An 18,646-nucleotide genomic window follows, 5' to 3' on the forward strand; every position below is an offset into this window, starting at 1 on the left:
TGAGCACACAACTGACTCAAGCTCTGGCTGTGAAGAGCAGGACAATGTTTTCCCCCTTAACAAACTGATAAAGGTAATAGAAAGTTGGCTGCTAGTGCTGTTTATTGAACTTTTTTTTTTTAGAGCTGACGATTTGTTTGAGTAAGGAGGGTGTGGAAGGACTGCATTCCAGTTCTCTCTTTTTAAAAAATATTTATTTGGCTGTGCCAGGTCTTAGTTGAGGCTTCCCATGTAGCTCAGCTGGTAAAGAATCTGCCTGCAGTGCAGGTAGTCCCCGGTTCGATTCCTGGGTCAGGAAGACCCGCTGGAGATGGGATAGGTTACCCACTCCAGTATTCTTCAGTTTCCCTTGGGGCTCAGCTGGTAAAGAATCCGCCTGCAATGCTTTAGTTGCAGCATGTGGGATCTAGTTCCCTGACCAGGGATTGAGCCCAGGCCCCTTGCATTGGGAGTGTGAAATCGTAGCCACTAGACCACCAGGTAAGTCTCCAGTTCTCTTTTTACCTCCACTGCAGCCTCCCGTGTGTCTTCTGGCTGGATGAGGGCACTTCCATCGTAGCCCCGTGTGAGGGCACCTCTCCATGTAATAGGGAAAAACAAACCTGAGTGCACATTGGATCTGTTCCCTTTTAAAAAAAAAAAGGAAACTATTGAATTTCTTTTTAAAAAAATGATTTTATTTATTTTTCGCTGCACTGAGTCTTCATTATTGTGAGTGGGCTCTCTCTAGTTGCAGGGGGGGCCTATCTCTAGTTGCAGTGTGCACATTCTCATTGCACTGGCTTCTTTTGTTGTGGAGCATAGGTTCTATGTGCACGGGCTTCGAAAGTTGCCGCTCACGGGCTCTAGAACTCGGGCTAAGTAGCGATGCATGGGCTTAGCTGCTCTGAGGCATGTGGAATCTTCCTGAGGCAGGGATCGAACCTGTGTTCCCAGCATTGGCAGGCAGATTCTTTTTTTCTTTTTTGTATTTTATATTTTACTTTTTTTTATTTTTAAAAATTTTATTTTAATTGGAGGTTGATTACTTTAACATATTGTGGTGGTTTTGCCATACATTCACATGGATCAGCCATGGGTGCACGTGTCCCCATCCTGACCCTCCCTCCCACCTCCCTCCCATCCCATCCCTCAGGGTCATCCCAGTGCACCAGCCCTGAGCACCCTGTCTCATGCATCGAACCTGGACTGGCGATCTGTTTCACATGTGATAATGTACATGTTTCACTGCTATTCTCTCAGATCATCCCACCCTCGCCCTCTCCCACAGAGTCCAAAAGACTGTTCTAAACATATGTGTCTCTTTTGCTGTCTCGCATACAGGGTTATCGTTACTATCTTTCTAAATTGCATATATATGCGTTAGTATACTGTATTGGTGTTTTTCTTTCTGACTTACTTCACTCTGTATAATAAGCTCGTTTCATCCACATCATTAGAACTGATTCAAATGCATTCTTTTTAATGGCTGAGTAATATTGCATTGTGTATATGTACCACAGCTTTCTTATCCATTTGTCTGCCGATGAACATCTAGGTTGCTTCCATGTCCTGACTATTGTAAACAGCCCTGCGATGAACATTGGGGTACACGTGTCTCTTTCAATTCTGGTTTCCTTGGTGTGTATGCCCACCAGTGGGATTGCTGAGTCGTATGGCAGTTCTATTTCCAATTTTTTAAGGAATCTCCAAACTGTTCTCCATAGTGGCTGTACTAGTTTGCATTCCCACCAACAGTGTAAGAGGGTTCCCTTTTCTCCACACCCTCTCTAGCATTTATTGTTTGTAGACTTTTGGATTGCAGCCATTCTGATCAGCGTGAGATGGTACCTCATTGTGGTTTTGATTTGCATTTCTCTGATAATGAGTGATGTTGAGCATCTTTTCATCTGTTTGTTAGCTATTTGTATGTTTTCTTTGGAGAAATGTCTGTTTAGTTTTTTGGCCCATTTTTTCATTGGGTCACTTATTTTTCTGGAATTGAGCTGCAGGAGCTGCTTGTATATTTTTGAGATTAATTCTTTGTCAGTTGCTTCGTTTGCTATTATTTTCTCCCATTCTGAAGGCTGTCTTTTCACCTTGCTTATAGTTTCCTTCGTTGTGCAAAAGCTTTTAAGTTTAATTATGTCCCATTTGTTTATTTTTGCTTTTATTTCCATTACTCTGGGAGGTGAGTCATAGAGGATCCTGCTGTGATTTATGTCAGAGAGTGCTTTGCCTATGTTCTCCTCTAGGAGCTTTATGGTTTCTGGTCTTACGTTTAGATCTTTAATCCATTTTGAGTTTATTTTTGTGTATGGTGTTAGAAAATGTTCTAATTTCATTCTTTTACAAGTGGTTGACCAGTTTTCCCAGCACCACTTGTTAACGAGATTGTCTTTTCCCCATTGTATATTCTTGCCTCCTTTGTTGAAGATAAGGAGTCCATAGGTGCGTGGATTTATCTCTGGGCTTTCTATTTTGTTCCATTGATCTCTATTTCTGTCTTTGTGGCAGGTGGATTCTTATCCACTGCACCGCCGGGGACGTTCTGGATCTGTTCCTTTTGTTTTAACCTTTGTATTCCACTGCTTTGGCTACAAGTTAATCACTACAAGGATGTTGCCTATAAACTTAAATTATACCTAATGGCCCACCTCTGGGAACCATGCCTCCCATGTAATAAGCGCTAAGCTAAAATACCTTTGTTTAGCTCACAGGAAATAACCTGACCAGCCCCACCTGGTAATGGCTGCAGAAAATAGAAATTAACACATCTCCTCCAGAGGCTGAGGGGAGGCAAGACTTAACACCCTCCCATCTTAGTATAAAAGAGTGTGAATTCTTACTTGGAGAAGATGGTTCTTTGGGACACTAGTCCACCACCTTCTCGCTCTATTGACTTTCCAAATAAAGTCTGGTAGCTCAGCTGGTAAAGAATCTGCCTGCAATGCAGGAGACCCTGGTTTGATTCCTGGGTTGGGAAGATCCCTGGAGAAGGGATAGGCTACCCACTCCAGTACTCTTGGGCTTCCCTGGTGGCTCAGACAGTAAAGAATCCGCCTACGATATGGGAGACCTGGGTTCTTACCCTGGGTTGGGAAGATCCCCTGGAGGCGGGCATGGCAACTCACTCCAGTATTCTTGCCTGGGAAATCCATGGACAGAGGAGTCTGGTGGGCTGCAGTCCATGCGGTCACAAAGAGTCGGACACGACTGAGGGACTAAACACAGCACACATTGCTTGTCCCCAGCAGCTCGGCTCTGCATTTATTGACCTGTTGTGCAGGGAGCCGTATGAGCTTAGACTCAGTGGCATCTGGCGCCCCCTGGTGATGGATTAGTGAAGTGCCCAGTGTTACTCTGGAAGCAGAGCTCAGTGAACTATGATGGACGCTCGGAGGCCGTCTTTTCTACTGCTGCTGCTGCTGCTAAGTCGCTTCAGTCGTGTCCGACTCTGTGCGACCCCATAGACGGCAGCCCACTAGGCTCTGCCGTCCCTGGGATTCTCCAGGCAAGAACACTGGAGAGGGTTGCCATTTCCTTCTCCAATGCATGGAAGTGAAAAGTGAAAGTGAAGTCGCTCAGTCGTGTCCGACTCTGTGCGACCCCATGGACTGCAGCCCACCAGTCTCCTCCATCCATGGGATTTTCCAGGCAAGAGTACTGGAGTGGGGTGCCATCGCCTTCTCCCGTCTTTTCTAACCTGCTCTCATTTCACAGACGAGGAGCTGAGGCCATGAGCAGTGGTGTGGATTTCCCAGGCCCACACACGTAGTAATTGAGTTGTGTGGGTTTAGCTAGGGTGCATTGTTCATGGGTAGGAGGCAGTGACTCAGGCCTTCTGGGGACCAGAGCCTTGGAGATGAGAATCAGGGGGTGATGATGAGTTAGAACAGCTCCTGGGGGAGGTGGTCACACACAAGCCCCCCACTGGTGATGCTTGGTACTACTCATTCAGCCTGAAAATCTGAAAACGTTTTGAGCTATGGACCTGCCAGTCCCTCAAACTGTTCCCCAAAGTGATTCATTATCTCCACCCTCACTTTATCTTTCCTCCACCGTGTATCCTCTTAGTAGATGGCATCACCTTCTATTGGGCTGATCAGGCTGGACACTATTATGTATCTGTCATCCACTCCATCACTGAGTCCTTCTCTTGAACTTCGTTTTTTGTAAAACACATTTTTTTTGGAAGTCTTACTGAATTTGTTACAGTAACACTTCTGTCTTATGTTTTGGTTTTTTGGCTGAGAGGCAGGTAGGATCTTAGTTTCTCAACCAGATATTGAACCTGCACCTCCTGCATTGGAAGGCCAAGTCTTAACCACTGGACTGCTGGGGAAGTTGCTTGAATTTTGAAAAAAAAAGAAAACAAAAAACACAACAAACCAATTTAGTGTCTTAGTTACCACTTCCTACATCAGCTTTCTTGTCTTATATGTGGGCCTCTGCTTCCAGGCAGAATCGGCCCAGGCCAGCCACTACTGTCCAAAACTCCTGTGCTGGCCTCGCCAGCTCATCATAGAACTGACTCTATGTAGAGTAGAAAAGACTCTACTTGGAGTCTTTGCTTGATCTACAACAAAGCAGTTGTTTTTGCAAATTAAGAAAGTGAAAAGACAAACTACAGAATGAGAGAAAATATTTGCAAATCATAACTGTTTAATATCCAGAATATAAAAACACCTACAACTCCACAACAAAAGATAAACCTCACTTTAAAAATAGAAAAAGGACTTGAATAGACATTTCTCCAAAAAACATATATGAATGGCACGTGAAATTAACACATGAAAAGATGCTCAACATCTTTAGTTATTAGGGAAATGCAAATCAGAATCATAACAGGATACTACTTCACACCTGCTAGCATGGTGAGACTCGAAAGACAGAAAATAACCAGCAAGAACGTGGGTAGAGTGAAACAGTTTGTATGCTGTGGATCAGTTCAGTTCAGTCACTCAGTCGTGTCTGACTCTTTGTGACCCGGTGGACTGCAGCACGCCAGGCTTCCCTGTCCATCACCAACTCCCGGAGTTTGCTCAAACTTATGTCCATTAAGTTGGTGATGCCATCCAACCACCTCATCCTCTGTCATCCCCTTCTCCTTCTACCTTCAATCTTTCCCAGCATCAGGGTCTTTTCAAATGAGTCAGCTCTTCGCATCAGGTGGCCAAAGTATTGGAGTTTCAGCTTCAACATCAGTCCTCCCAATGAACACTCAGGGCTGATGTCCTTTAGGATGGACTGGTTGGATTTCCTTGCAGTCCAAGGGACTCTCAAGAGTCTTCTCCAACACCACAGTTCAAAAGCATCAATTCTTCGGCACTCAGCTTTCTTTATAGTCCAACTCTCACATAAGAATGTAAAATGGTGCAGATGCTGTGAAAAATAGTTTGTCAGTCTCTCAAAAAGTTAAATGTAGTAGTGCCATTGCTGTTCAGTCAATAAGTTGTGTCCAACTCTTTGCAAGCCCGTGGACTGCAGCATGCAAGGCCTCCCTGTCCCTCATCATCTCCTGGAGTGTGCTCAAGTTCATGTCCATCGAGTCAATGATGCCATCCAGCCATCTCATCCTCTGTCATCCCCTTCTCCTCCTGCCTTCAATCTTTCTCAGCATCAGGGGCTTTTCCAATGAGACAGTTCTTCACATCAGGTGGCTAAAGTATTGGCGCTTCAGCATCAGTCCTTCCAATAAATGAATATTCAGGAATGATTTCCTTTAGGATTGACTGGTTTGATCTGGCAGTCCAAGGGACTCTCAAGAGTCTTCTTCAACACCACAGTTCAAAAGCATCAGTTCTTCAGCATTCAGCCTTCTTTATGATTCAGCTCTCATATCCATACATGATTACTGGAAAAACCACAGCTTTGACCAGACGGACCTTTGTTGGCAAAGTAATGTCTCTGCTTTTTAATATGTCTAGGTTGGTCATAGCTTTTCTTCCAAGGAGCAAGCGTCTTTTAATTTCATGGATGCAATCAGCAACTGCAGTGATTTTGGAGCCTAAGAAAAGAAAGTCTCTCACTGTTTCTGTTGTTTCCCCATCTACTTGCCATGAAGTGATGGGACCAGATGCCCACACTCTACACAAAAAAGAAATGTAAAAGAGATGTTTATCTTCAGTTTTTTTTTTAAAGATTAAATGTAAAAGCAGAAGAGCTAATACACAAATGTCAACTGTACAATTTAATTAATTATAGCTGTATTTTACTCAGTGATAGCCACCCACACAGGCAGGGGATTTGCCTCACCTTGCCAAGATTTTCCTACCTGGCTAATGCTTCACAAACTCTCTCATGCAGTCCTCAGAAAACCTTGAATAGGTTACTCTGCCCATGTTACAGTTGGGAAAACAGACTGTTAAGCCTTGGCCTCACGTTTCCTATTTATATAATCATAGCCCTTAAATCTAACTGTGAGCCACTGTGACCTCCTGGCGACCTCAGATGTTCGGCCACTTGGAACAGTAAGTGTAGTCTTTACTCCTGAAATATGCTTTGGAAAAGTTGTTTTACTGTAAGATGATAAATTTGTTCTGGCTTTCTGTAGTTTAACAGGAGGAAGATCACTATGAAGACAGTTAGATTGTGAACAAGATCATATCTAAGCCTGTTTTCTCATTGGATTTGTTGGACCCCATCACCTTCTGGGCACTGACTGCGAGAGGGCTTCAGAATGCAGACACACTGAAACCATAATCACAGAAAACTAGCCAATCTGATCGCACAGACCACAGCCTTGTCTAACTCAATGAAACTAAGCCATGCCCTCAGGGCAACCCAAGACGGGCGGGTCATGGTGGAGAGGTCTGACAGAATGTGGTCCACTGGAGAAGGGAATGTCAAACCACTTCAGTGTTCTTGCCTTGAGAACCCCATGAACAGTATGAAAAGGCAAAATGGTAGGATACTGAAAGAGGAACTCCCCAGGTCAGTAGGTGCCCAATATGCTACTGGAGATCAGTGGAGAAATAACTCCAGAAAGAAGGAAGGGATGGAGCCAAAGCAAAGACAATATCCAGTTGTGGATGTGACTGCTGATAGAAGCGAGGTCCGATGCTATAAAGAGCAATGCTGCATAGGAACCTGGAATGTCAGGTCCCTGAATCAAGGCAAATTGGAAGTGGTCAAACAGGAGACGGCAAGAGTGAACGTTGACATTCTAGGAATCAGTGAACTAAAATGGACTGGAATGGGTGAATTTATCTCAGATGACCATTATATCTACTACCGTGGGCAGGAATCCCTTAGAAGAAATGGAGTAGCCATCATGGTCAACAAAAGAGTCCGAAATGCAGTACTTGGATGCAGTCTCAAAACCAACAGAATGATCTCTGTTCGTATCCAAGGCAAACCATTCAATATCATGGTAATCCAAGTCTATGCCCCAACCAGTAATGCTGAAGAAGCTGAAGTTGAATGGTTCTATGAAGACCTACAAGACCTTTTAGAACTAACACCCAAAAAAGATGTCCTTTTCATTATAGGGGACTGGAATGCAAAAGAAGGAAGTCAAGAAACACCTGGAGTAACAGGCAAATTTGGCCTTGGAATGCGGAATGAAGCAGGGCAAAATCTAATAGAGTTCTGCCAAGAGAACACACTGGTCATAGCAAACACCTTCTTCCAACAACACAAGAGAAGACTCTACACATGGACATCACCAGATGGTCAACACTGAAATCAGATTGATTACATTCTTTGCAGCCAAAGATGGAGAAGCTCTATACAGTCAACAAAAACAAGACCAGGAGCTGACTGTGGCTCAGATCATGAACTCCTTATTACCAAATTCATACTTAAACTGAAGAAAGTAGGGAAAACCACTAGACCATTCAGGTATGACCTAAATCAAATCCCTTATGATTACACAGTAGAAGTGAGAAATAGATTTAAGGGACTTGATCTGATAGATAGAGTGCCTGATGAACTATGGAATGAGGTTGGTGACATTGTACAGGAAATAGGGAGCAAGACCATCCCCATGGAAAAGACATGCAAAAAAGCAAAATGGCTGTCTGGGGAGGCCTTACAAATAGCTGTGAAAAGAAGAGAAGTGAAAAGCAAAGGAGAAAAGGAAAGATACACCTATTTGTGTGCAGAGTTCCAAAGAACAGCAAGGAGAGATAAGAAAGGCTTCCTCAGCCATCAATGCAAAGAAATAGAGGAAAACAATAGAATGGGAAAGACTAGAGATCTCTTCAAGAAAATTAGAGACACCAAGGGAACATTTCATGCAAACATGGGCTCAATAAAGGACCAAAATGATATCGACCTAACAGAAGCAGAAGATATTAAGAAGAGGTGGCAAGAATACACAGAAGAACTGTACAAAGAAGATCTTCACGACCCAGATAATCATGATGGTGTGATCACTCACCTAGAGCCAGACATCCTGGAATGTGAAGTCAAGTGGGCCTTAGAAAGCATCACTACGAACAAAGCTAGTGGATGCGATGGAATTCCAGTTGAGCTATTTCAAATCCTGAAAGATGATGCTGTGAAAGTGCTGCACTCAATATGCCAGCAAATTTGGAAAACTCAGCAGTGGCCACAGGACTGGAAAAGGTCAGTTTTCATTCCAATTCCAAAGAAAGGCAATGCCAAAGAATGCTCAAACTACTGCACAATTGCACTCATTTCACACGCTAGTAAAGTAATGCTCAAAATTCTCCAAGCCAGGCTTCAGCAATACGTGAACTGTGAACTTCCAGATTTTCAAGCTGGTTTTAGAAAAGGCAGAGGAACCTGAGATCAAATTGCCAATATCGACTGGATCATCAAAAATGCAAGAGTTCCAGAAAACATCTATTTCTGCTTTATTGACTATGCCAAAGCCTTTGATTGTGTAGATCACTATAAACTGTGGAAAATTCTGAAAGAGATCAGAATACCAGACCACCTGACCTGTCTCTTGAGAAATCTGTATGCAGGTCAGCAAGCGATAGTTAGAACTGGATATGGAACAACAGACTGGTTCCAAATAGGAAAAGGAGTACGTCAAGGCTGTATATTGTCACCCTGCTTAAGTTGCTCAGTCATGTCTGACTCTTTGAGACCCCATGGACTATATCCTACCAGGCTCCTCTGTACGTGGAATTTTCCAGGCAAGAGTACTGGAGTGGGTTGCCATTTCCTTCTCCAGGGGATCTTCCCAATGCAGGGATTGAACTCAGGTCTCCCGCAGTGCAGGCAGACGCTTTACCCTCTGAGCCACCAGGGAAGCCACCGTTTAACTTATATGCAGAGTACATCATGAGAAATGCTGGACTGGAAGAAGCACAAGCTGGAATCAAGATTGCTGGGAGAAATATCAATAACCTCAGATATGCAGATGACACCACCCTTATGGCAGAAAGTGAAGAGGAACTAAAAAGCCTCTTGATTAAAGTGAAAGTGGAGAGTGAAAAAGTTGGCTTAAAGCTCAACGTTCAGAAAACGAAGATCATGGCATCCAGTCCCATCACTTCATGGCAAATAGATGGGGAAACAGGGGAAACAGTGTCAGACTTTATTTTGGGGGGGGCTCTAAAATCACTGCAGATGGTGATTGCAGCCATGAAATTAAAAGACGCTTACTCCTTGGAAGGAAAGTTATGACCAACCTATATAGTATATTCAAAAGCAGAGACATTACTTTGCCGACTAAGGTCTGTCTAGTCAAGGCTATGGTTTTTCCAGTGGTCGTGAATGGATGTGAGAGTTGGACTGTGAAGAAAGCTGAGAACCAAATAATTGATGTTTTTGAACTGTGGTATTGGAGAAGACTCTTGAAAGTCCCTGGAGTGCAAGAAGATCCAACCAGTCCATCCTAAGGGAGATCAGTGCTGAGTGTTCACTGGAAGGATTGATGCTAAGGCTGAAACTCCAATACTTTGGCCACCTCATGCGAAGAGTTGACTCATTGGAAAAGACCCTGATGCTGGGAAGGATTGGGGGCAGGAGGAGAAGGGGACGACAGAGGATGAGATGGCTGGATGGCATCACCAAGTTGATGGACATGAGTGTGGGTAAACTCCAGGAGTTGGTGATGGACAGGGAGGCCTGGCGTGCTGTGATTCATGGGGTTGCAAAGAGTCGGAGACGACTGAGTGACTGAACTGAACTGAACTGATCACCTTCCGGGCATTGACTGTGAGCTCAGCTTGCTAGTTTATGGAGCTTATTTTAGAGCGCAACAACAGATTTATTAAACTTTGATTGCAATTCTTTTTCAGTGTAGTAATTCATCCATCTTTGAAATTAGACCTTTTTGGGAGAAAAGTTCTTGAATTTTCCTTTATTGACCAGACGAGGGCGCTCTTTCACCATGTATATTTTAATGGTCCAAGACAAACTCAAGGAGTGTTCTGACCAAAAATTATCCTTCTTATTCTCATTTTCTCTCTCCCTTCTTTCCTCCACCCCTTCTTCCAACCACCTCTCCCCCTTTTTTTAATCCCTCACCTCCATTATGTCAGTCAGTCAGTATCAGATGTGATAGCAGGATGTGTCTGTTCATCACATTCTCTGAACACTTACCTCTTGCTGACCAAGTACAGTTCTGCCTAGTGACAAACTCGAGGGAAAGCGAATGGCAGAGACACTGAACCATCCCATTTTCTAACTTCTAGGGATGGAAATGGGTTTTCATTTTTATATATGAACAGTGGAACACCCACGTCGCTGAGGTTCAGTGTTTCTTTTTCTCACTGTCCTGGCCTTAGAGAGGGCAACGGTGGGAGGTATTTAGAAAAATCCTCTGCCAAATCTAGGAAACCTGAGATTTTGACATTTGACCGGTAAAACTCATTTTTTCTGCCTGGATACTAGCTTTCTAGAAGTTGTTTTGTTAAGCAATTCACAAAATTAGGTGAATTGAAAATTAGGTGTTTTTTTTTTTTTAATTAATCATTTTAGAAAAAATATTTTTCAGTGTTTTTTTTTTTTTTTTCCACTCAGGCTTCTGTTTTTTTCCATTTCTCCACCTGAGTTATTCAAGAAACATATCCACTTAAGGTTTCAGTTGGGAGTTTCATCAGTCAAACTCAAATTTGATCAGGTAGAAGAACGTGAGTGACAGTCGCTGAGTTGTGTCCTACCCTTTGTGACCCCATGGACTGAATTCTCCAGACCAGAATACTGGAGTGGGTGGCCTTTCCTTTCTCCAGGGGATCTTCCCAACCCAGGGATCCAACCCAGGTCTCCCGGATTGCAGGCGGATTCTTTACCAGCTAAGCCCCAGGGAAGCCCAGAAGAACGTGATTAAATACTAAAATAAAAAGAAATTTGGAGCCTGAGAAACAAGGGAGCAGATGTGTGTGTGTGTTAGGGGGTGGGAGAGGTGTGTCGTGAATACAAATGTCATCTGTTCTCTAAATTACCTTGGTGTGGGGAAGAGTAAGTATTTAAGTGTGAGGTGATCAGAGTTCCAAGGAAGTGTTGCCTGTCTGCAGAGGTGCCTCATTCTCACTTGGTTAGTGAGACCTTGCACGGACTTGGTCCTTGTGTCCTGGACTCCGCAGTTTGTTTTTTTTTTAAATAGTTGCTTATTTATTTGGCTGTGGCAGGTTGCAGCGCTTGGGATCGTCAGCTGTGGCCAGTGGGCTCTAGCTGGGGGACCAGGGATCAAACCCAGGCCCCCCGCTTTGGAAGCGCAGAGTCTTGGCCCCTGGGCCACCAGAGACGTTCCTGGACTCCATGGTTCCCAAGGACATGAAATGTCCTGGGGGTGGGGGTCAGGAGGGAGACAGGCTTCCCTGTTCTAGTCAATTCTATCCCTGCTTTTCCTTCCACATAGGCTGTTTAAACCTGCAAGGGGATCCTGCCCACCAAATGGGTCTCAACTGAATTGTCCGCTGCTTAGTGCACTCCGGGAGTTGGTGATGGACAGGGAGGCCTGGCATGCTGCGATTCATGCAGTTGCAAAGAGTCGGACACAACTGAGTGACTGAACTGAACTGAACTTTGTGACCTGGAGCCAGTCTCCTCCTCTGCCCAGGGTTCAGCTGTCCCAGGCATGGAAGGCCATGTGGACTCATGGCATCTGATCAGGGTTTCAAATGCCATGTTAGGAATCTTACTGCCTTAGTCTTTGTGGCACCATGATCTGGCATCCGATCTACTATCCCAATTGTATTAGTTGGGGTTCTCCAGAGAAATGAATGAATAGGAATTTTATATATATTTATAAATAATTGTATATATTATATATAATATAAATGTTATAAATACATCATATACATATATAAATATATAATACATATAAGTATTATATATATATATAAGTATTATATATATATTGACTTCTCTGGTTGCTCATACGGTAAAGAATGTATACATATATATATAAAATGGGGGCTTCCCAGGTGGCTGAATGGTAAAGAATCCACCTGCCAATGCAGGAGACACAAGATGGGAAGATCCCCTTGAAAAGGGAATGGCAACCCATTCCAGTATTCTTGCCTGGAGAATCCCATGGACAGAGGATCCTGGCGGGCTATGGTCCATGGCGTTGCAAAGCATCAGATGTGACTGAGTGAACTGAGAAAGCACATATATAATATTATGTAAGTATATGTATATTTCCCACACAATTACAGAAGGTGAGAAGTTGTTTGATACATTGTTTTCAACCTGGAGACCCAGGAAAGCTGGTGACATAATTCAGTTCAAGTTCAAAGACAGAGAACCAGGAGCACTGATGTCCAAGGACAGGAGAAGACGGATGTCCAGCTCAAGCAGAGAGGGTGAACATGCCCTTCCTGTGTCTTTTTGTTCTTTTCAGGCCCCCTGAGGATTGGACGATGCCTGCACACAATGGGGAGGACCATCTGCTTACTCAGTTCACCAATTCAAATCTCTTCTAGAAACACAGTCACACCCCGAAATAATGTTTTACCAGCTGTACCTGGACACCACTTAGGCCAGTGAGACTGATACATGAAATTAACCATCACACCCAGCAGCTGTCTCACATTAGGGTAAAGGTGGAGGTAACAATCAATTGCAATTTTTCTCTGTGAACACATACAGTAATTTACATTTACTTAGAATCCTTCATCCTGAAATGCGCTCTATTTTGTCATTGCTTTTCAGTGGCTAAGTCGTATCTGACTCTTTGTGACCCCATGGACTGCAGCATGGCAGACTCTCTATTTCTTTATAATCTGATTGCAAACTGTGTATAGGACTCTCCCACCTGAAATAGGGCAGCAACAAAACTATTACAATAAAAAATACAACTTATAAACAGGTAGAGGAAAGGAAGGAATTAGTATTTTTTTTTACTTGTTCCTATATGGTCTTATGCCTATAGGATTGGAGAATCTGTGTTGACCAAATGTCCCCGCACAAAACAGGAATAGAATCTGCTCTGAAGGAGATGGAGGTATGTGAATTACTTCAGATGAATCCATGTGCATTTACTCATTGTGAAACCCCTGTTAAGAGAGAACATGAAAGGAAAAAAAGGCGCAGTTCTTGCCCTTGGGAGCTGACCAGTGAACGTGTGTGCATGCACGCGGGCTCAGTTGCTCAGTTGTGTCCAACTCTGCGACCCTATGGACTGTAGCCCACCAGGCTCCTCTGCCCATGAGATTTTCCAGGCAAGAATACTGGAGTGGGTTGCCATGCCTTCCTTCAGGGGATCTTCCTGACCTGGTGAGTGAACTCGCCTCTGCCTGTGTCTCCTGCATTGCAGGCGGATTCTGTACCCAGTGAGCCACCTGGGAAGCCCACCAATTAAATGTACTGTATTATAACTTAACACAACCTTAACACTTAAACCAATGAAAGACAGGCAACTTTATATAAAAGCAGTGTAATATATTTCAGTCTGTCTGTCTATCTACCATCTCTATCAGAAACATTTCACCATTCTTTTCTCTCTGAATCCCAAGGGCTAACAGAGCACCCGGACAGCAATGCCTAGAGCTGACAGCTTCCCCAGGCTTGCTGCCCTGTCAGAAAAAGGGCTTTTGGAGAAAACCATAAAGAGGCAAAGCTGGAGTGGGAAGAAATGGGTCTCAGACTAGCAGTAATCACGGTATCTGTCTTTGCTTTTCTCTTGGTTTTGGAAAACCTTTTCCAGTTATGCCAAGATTTTATTTGGACAGGAATGGAAAAAAAAAAAAAAAAGGAAGAAAGTGAATCAATAAAACGAAAGATCAAGAGCAGATCCTTGAGGCCCAACTTCCTGGGTTTCAATGCTAATTCTCCCATTTATGATCCCACAGGGCACACTCTAAAATTTTTTTCTCATCTCAAAAAATTGGATAAAAAGATCACCTTGTGGGGTTGTGGAGAAGAGATTATTTAAATTTATATGTTTGTGTTTAATAAGTGATGACAGCTCTCACCACAATAATTATTATTCTTGCCAACTTTTAACTATGCTTTTTAGGAGATCAGCCTCTTCCTGCTCACTTAGGAGCTGTCAGAAGTAAGGACATTAATTTCTGTGAAAAACACGGTCCTATACCCAGGTTCTTGCCTTCATAAAATTTATCATCAAGGTGAAAGGTAAGCTCAACATATTAGTAATTCTAAACAAATAGTCTGAGAGGAGGCTGTTGCAGGACTGTGTGTCAGAGGTCACAGGTCACACTTGTGGGTCTCCTGTGATGGCAATTTTGCTGATATCCCTTCAGAGAGCAAGAAGGCCAGGGGGAAGAGGAACTGGAGTGAACCAAAGCACCAGGTATTAAAGACTGAAGACCATGCAATAAGATAGGAAAAGATATTTATGCAGTATGTTGTACTGATATATAGTCATAATACACATCTTATAATATATTAATATGTATCTGGTAGTGTTAGTTGCTCAGTCGTGCCTGACTCTTTGTGACCCCATGGACTGCAGTCCACTAGGCTCCTCTGTCCATAAGATTTTCCAGGCAGGGATACTGGAGTGGGTTACCATTTCCTTCTCCAGTGAATCTTCCCAACCCAGGGATCGAACCTGGGTCTCCTGCACTGCAGACAGATGCTTTACCGACTGAGCTACAAGGGAAGCCCATGTATCTGATAAAGAATTATCAAATCAATATGAGGGAAAAACTCAAACTAAAAAATGGACAAACTTTCAAATTGGTGATTCACTAAAGATGAAAGCTAAATGTCTAGTCAACATGAAAGGATCTTCAACCTCGCTAGGAATGAGGGATAAACAAATTATTTGCACAGTGAGATAATACTTCATGCCATCAGTTGAGCAAAAAATAAAGGCTGATAATACCAAGTGTTGACAAGGATCTGGACAAATGGGGGTCATTAGTAACTTCAGAGAGATATTTGAAATGATTTAGCAAAGTTAAAGGTCTTCTGCTCTTCAACCCAATCAATCCACTTCTAGGCAGGGATGATACTCGACAGACTTATCCCAGAGGGCAAGCCACCCACTAATCAGAATTTGCATCTTCTCCAATCAGAATGGAGGCCTCCTGTCCCCAGTGGGTGTATGTTTCTTGCTCAAGATACAAATATCAGCCCTGCTTCTTGAAATATTCCCTAGAAACTTCACACATTGGATATGCAGAGAGATAAATGTATAAGAATGGAGAAAGAAATGGCAACCCACTCCAGTAGTTTTGCCTGGAGAATCCCATCGACCAAGGAGCCTGGCAGCCTACAGTCCATGGGGTTGCAAGAGTCGAACATGGCTTAGCGACTAAAGAGAGAGATTGCAACACTGTTTGTAGAAAAAGAGATCATAAAGCAATCTAGCTGTCCAAAAACAAGAGTGAATAAATACATATTGGTTTATTATCCAATAGAATACAGTAATGAAAAGTGGATACAGCTCAGAAACCTAAAGTTTAGGGAAACAGCAAAGACAATGCCATATGTAAAATTTGAAACCAAAACAATGCTATATTTACATGTAATAATAGTTAGGAGCATGCGTGGGAATGGCCATCAACGTTCAGAATATTGGTTATTTCTGGGGAAGGAGAGAAGAGAGGGTGAGGGTTGGGGGGAGCCTCAACCTCATGACTTGGGTCTTAAAAAGATGGGGAGCAAGTATGGAAGACTTAAGATTTGATTGACCCAGTGGTTGGTCCCAGATGTTCAGTGTGCCGTCCTTTCTATTCTGTATGATGGAAATATTTTACAATGTAAATTAAAAAAAATCAACATAAACAAGATCATGAGCTGCAGATCAGTGTTCACTGCTCTCTGTGCAACCGGCCTGCAGTGCCCTGCAGGAAAGACTTCCCCTTCTGCCCTCATTACCCCCTGCCTCTCAGGACACAGCCTGTTTCTTTTTGCAGGAGTCAGTCACCCTGAGGATGAGGCTGGAATGCCATTTTTCGGCTCTTCGACTTCTAAGAGTGCCTCTCTACCCTTCTGCCCCACTCGGAGACACCAATTATCCAATGGTGCTGTCCTTGAACTTGGCACAGATGACTCCAGAACATTGGTTATCACAACGATCTTCATTAACTTGAAGTGTCAACCTCTCCTCCTCAGCCAGCCTTCGCAAACCTGCCTGGAAAGCAAATGGTGTCTTTCGTTGGCATCTTACATGGGAGGCTCTGCAGCCCACAAGCTGACATCCATCTGATGGACACTCTACACATAACATTTATGACTCCACTTGAAAGCCTGAGGCTTTGGAGGAAGAAACAAGGCAAGTATAGCTGCTGCTGAGTCACTTCAGTCGTGTCCGACTCTGTGCGACCCCATAGATGGCAGCCCACCAGGCTCCCCTGTCCCTGGGATTCTCCAGGCAAGAACACTAGAGTGGGTTGCTATTTCCTTCTCCAATGCATGAAAGTGGAAAGTGAAAGTGAAGTCGCTCAGTCATGTCTGACTCTTCGCGACCCCATGGACTGCAGCCTATCAGGCCCCTCCACCCATGGGACTTTCCAGGCAAGAGTACTGGAGTGGGGTGCCATTGCCTTCTCCGATAGCTGATGAGGCACCTGCAAAAGCTCTAAGATTTTGCTTAAAGGCACTAATTTCTTCCAGAGATAAGCCTTTTCATGTTGCTTGGGCTTCCCTCATAGCTCAGTTGGTAAAGAATCTGCCTGTAATGCGAGAGACCTGGGTTTGATCCCTGGGTTGGGAAGATCCCCTGGAGAAGGGAAAGGCTCCCCACTCCAGTATTCTGGCCTGGAGAATCCCATGGACTATACAGTTCACGGGTCACAAAGAGTTGGACAGGACTGATCGACTTTCACTTTTCTGGTGTAACAAAATCCACCCTCTCCCTCCCTTTGAATTGGTTAGACTTAGCAGTGCTCCCAACGCATCCAAAAGGATTGATTGGAGTTCATTTCTTAGCTGAAAAAGGGATGTTTATATTTGGGAATTCTCCTGACCCATGTTCCCCAGCTTCTAATGTGAGGTGAGGGAGCTGTGTGTGTGGGGCAACGTGGTCTAGCAGATCGAACGTGAGCTCTGCAGTTAGACCCGCTTTTGATCCGGGTTGTGTGGCTTTGGGTAACTGACTTTACCTCTACGGGCTTTGAGTAGATGCAAAGTGCAGGGGGACACCCTCCGTCAAGAAGCTGAGTCAGCATTAAATGAGATGATGGCGAGAAGGCGGCCCCCGCTCTATGGGGTACCCGGCTCATTCCTCCTTTCCCCAACCTTCCCCAAAGCACAAACACTCCAGCCCCCTGGGGCCCTGTAGTCTTTATTCTCTTCCTCACTCACCCTCCTGCTGGTAGGAGGGTTTTAACTGGGAGCAGGTGGGAGAAGGAAAGGGAGGAGTGAGGCAGGAAGCTGCAGGGAGGTTGGTGTACAGGTGGGGGAAGGAGGCTGTGCGGGTCTGCCTGCTGTCACCCAGTGGCCCAGGTTTCACAGAAGCTAATCTCTAATTATGGACTCAAAGGCTCTCTTGCTCCAGTTCCTGGGATGGTGGGTGCTGGGGACAGCGGCCTTTCCCAGCTATGGACTCATGGCCCAGCATGATTCCCTTGTCATCTGTTGTTCAGTTGCTCAGTCGTGTCTGGCTCTTTGCGACCCCATGAACCGCAGCACACCAGGCCTCCCTGTCCATCACCAACTCCTGGAGTTCACTCAAACGTCTATCGAGTCAGTGATGCCATCCAGCCATCTCATCCTCTGTTGTCCCCTTCTCCTCCTGCCCCCAACCCCTCCCAGCATCAGGGTCTCTTCCAATGAGTCAGCTCTTTGCATGAGGTGGCCAAAGTACTGGAGTTTCAGCTTCAGCATCATTCCTTCCAAAGAAATCCCAGGGCTGATCTCCTTCAGAATGGACTGGTTGGATCTCCTTGCAGTCCAAGGGACTCTCAAGAGTCTTCAACACCACAGTTCAAAAGCATCAATTCTTCAGTGCTCAGCCTTCTTCACAGTCCAACTCTCATATCCATACGTGACCATAGGAAAAACCATAGCCTTGACTAGAATGCTCAAACTACCGCACAATTGCATGCATCTCACTGTCTCCCAAGGTTTGCTCAAACCCAGCGTTCATTGAGTCGATGGTGCCATCCGACCATCTCATCCTCTGTTGCTCCCTTCTGCCCCTGCCCTTGTCATCTATACGTGTAATCAACCCCATCAAAAAAGGAGAAGGCCTTTATAAATGACTTGGGAGATAGCTGAGTGGAGGCAAAGCTTCATTGTTCTCTTTTTGAGGCCAAACATGCAGAAGTGAGATTCACCGGTCGTGCTTTAAAGGAACAAGTCCTGTTTTGGAAGGAGAGCT

At 44.3% G+C, this 18,646-nt stretch overlaps 1 non-coding gene across 1 annotated transcript; it reads right to left on the reverse strand.

Moving 5' to 3' along the window:
* Window positions 1-14,905: 14,905 nt before the first annotated feature.
* TRNAC-GCA (transfer RNA cysteine (anticodon GCA)) lies at window positions 14,906-14,977 on the reverse strand. Its single transcript has one exon. It is a non-coding gene; the product is annotated as a tRNA-Cys (tRNA).
* Between the last annotated feature and the right edge of the window lie 3,669 nt (window positions 14,978-18,646).

This window comes from Budorcas taxicolor, chromosome 1, assembly GCF_023091745.1.
Source record: "Budorcas taxicolor isolate Tak-1 chromosome 1, Takin1.1, whole genome shotgun sequence".
Taxonomy (NCBI): Eukaryota; Metazoa; Chordata; class Mammalia; order Artiodactyla; family Bovidae; genus Budorcas; species Budorcas taxicolor.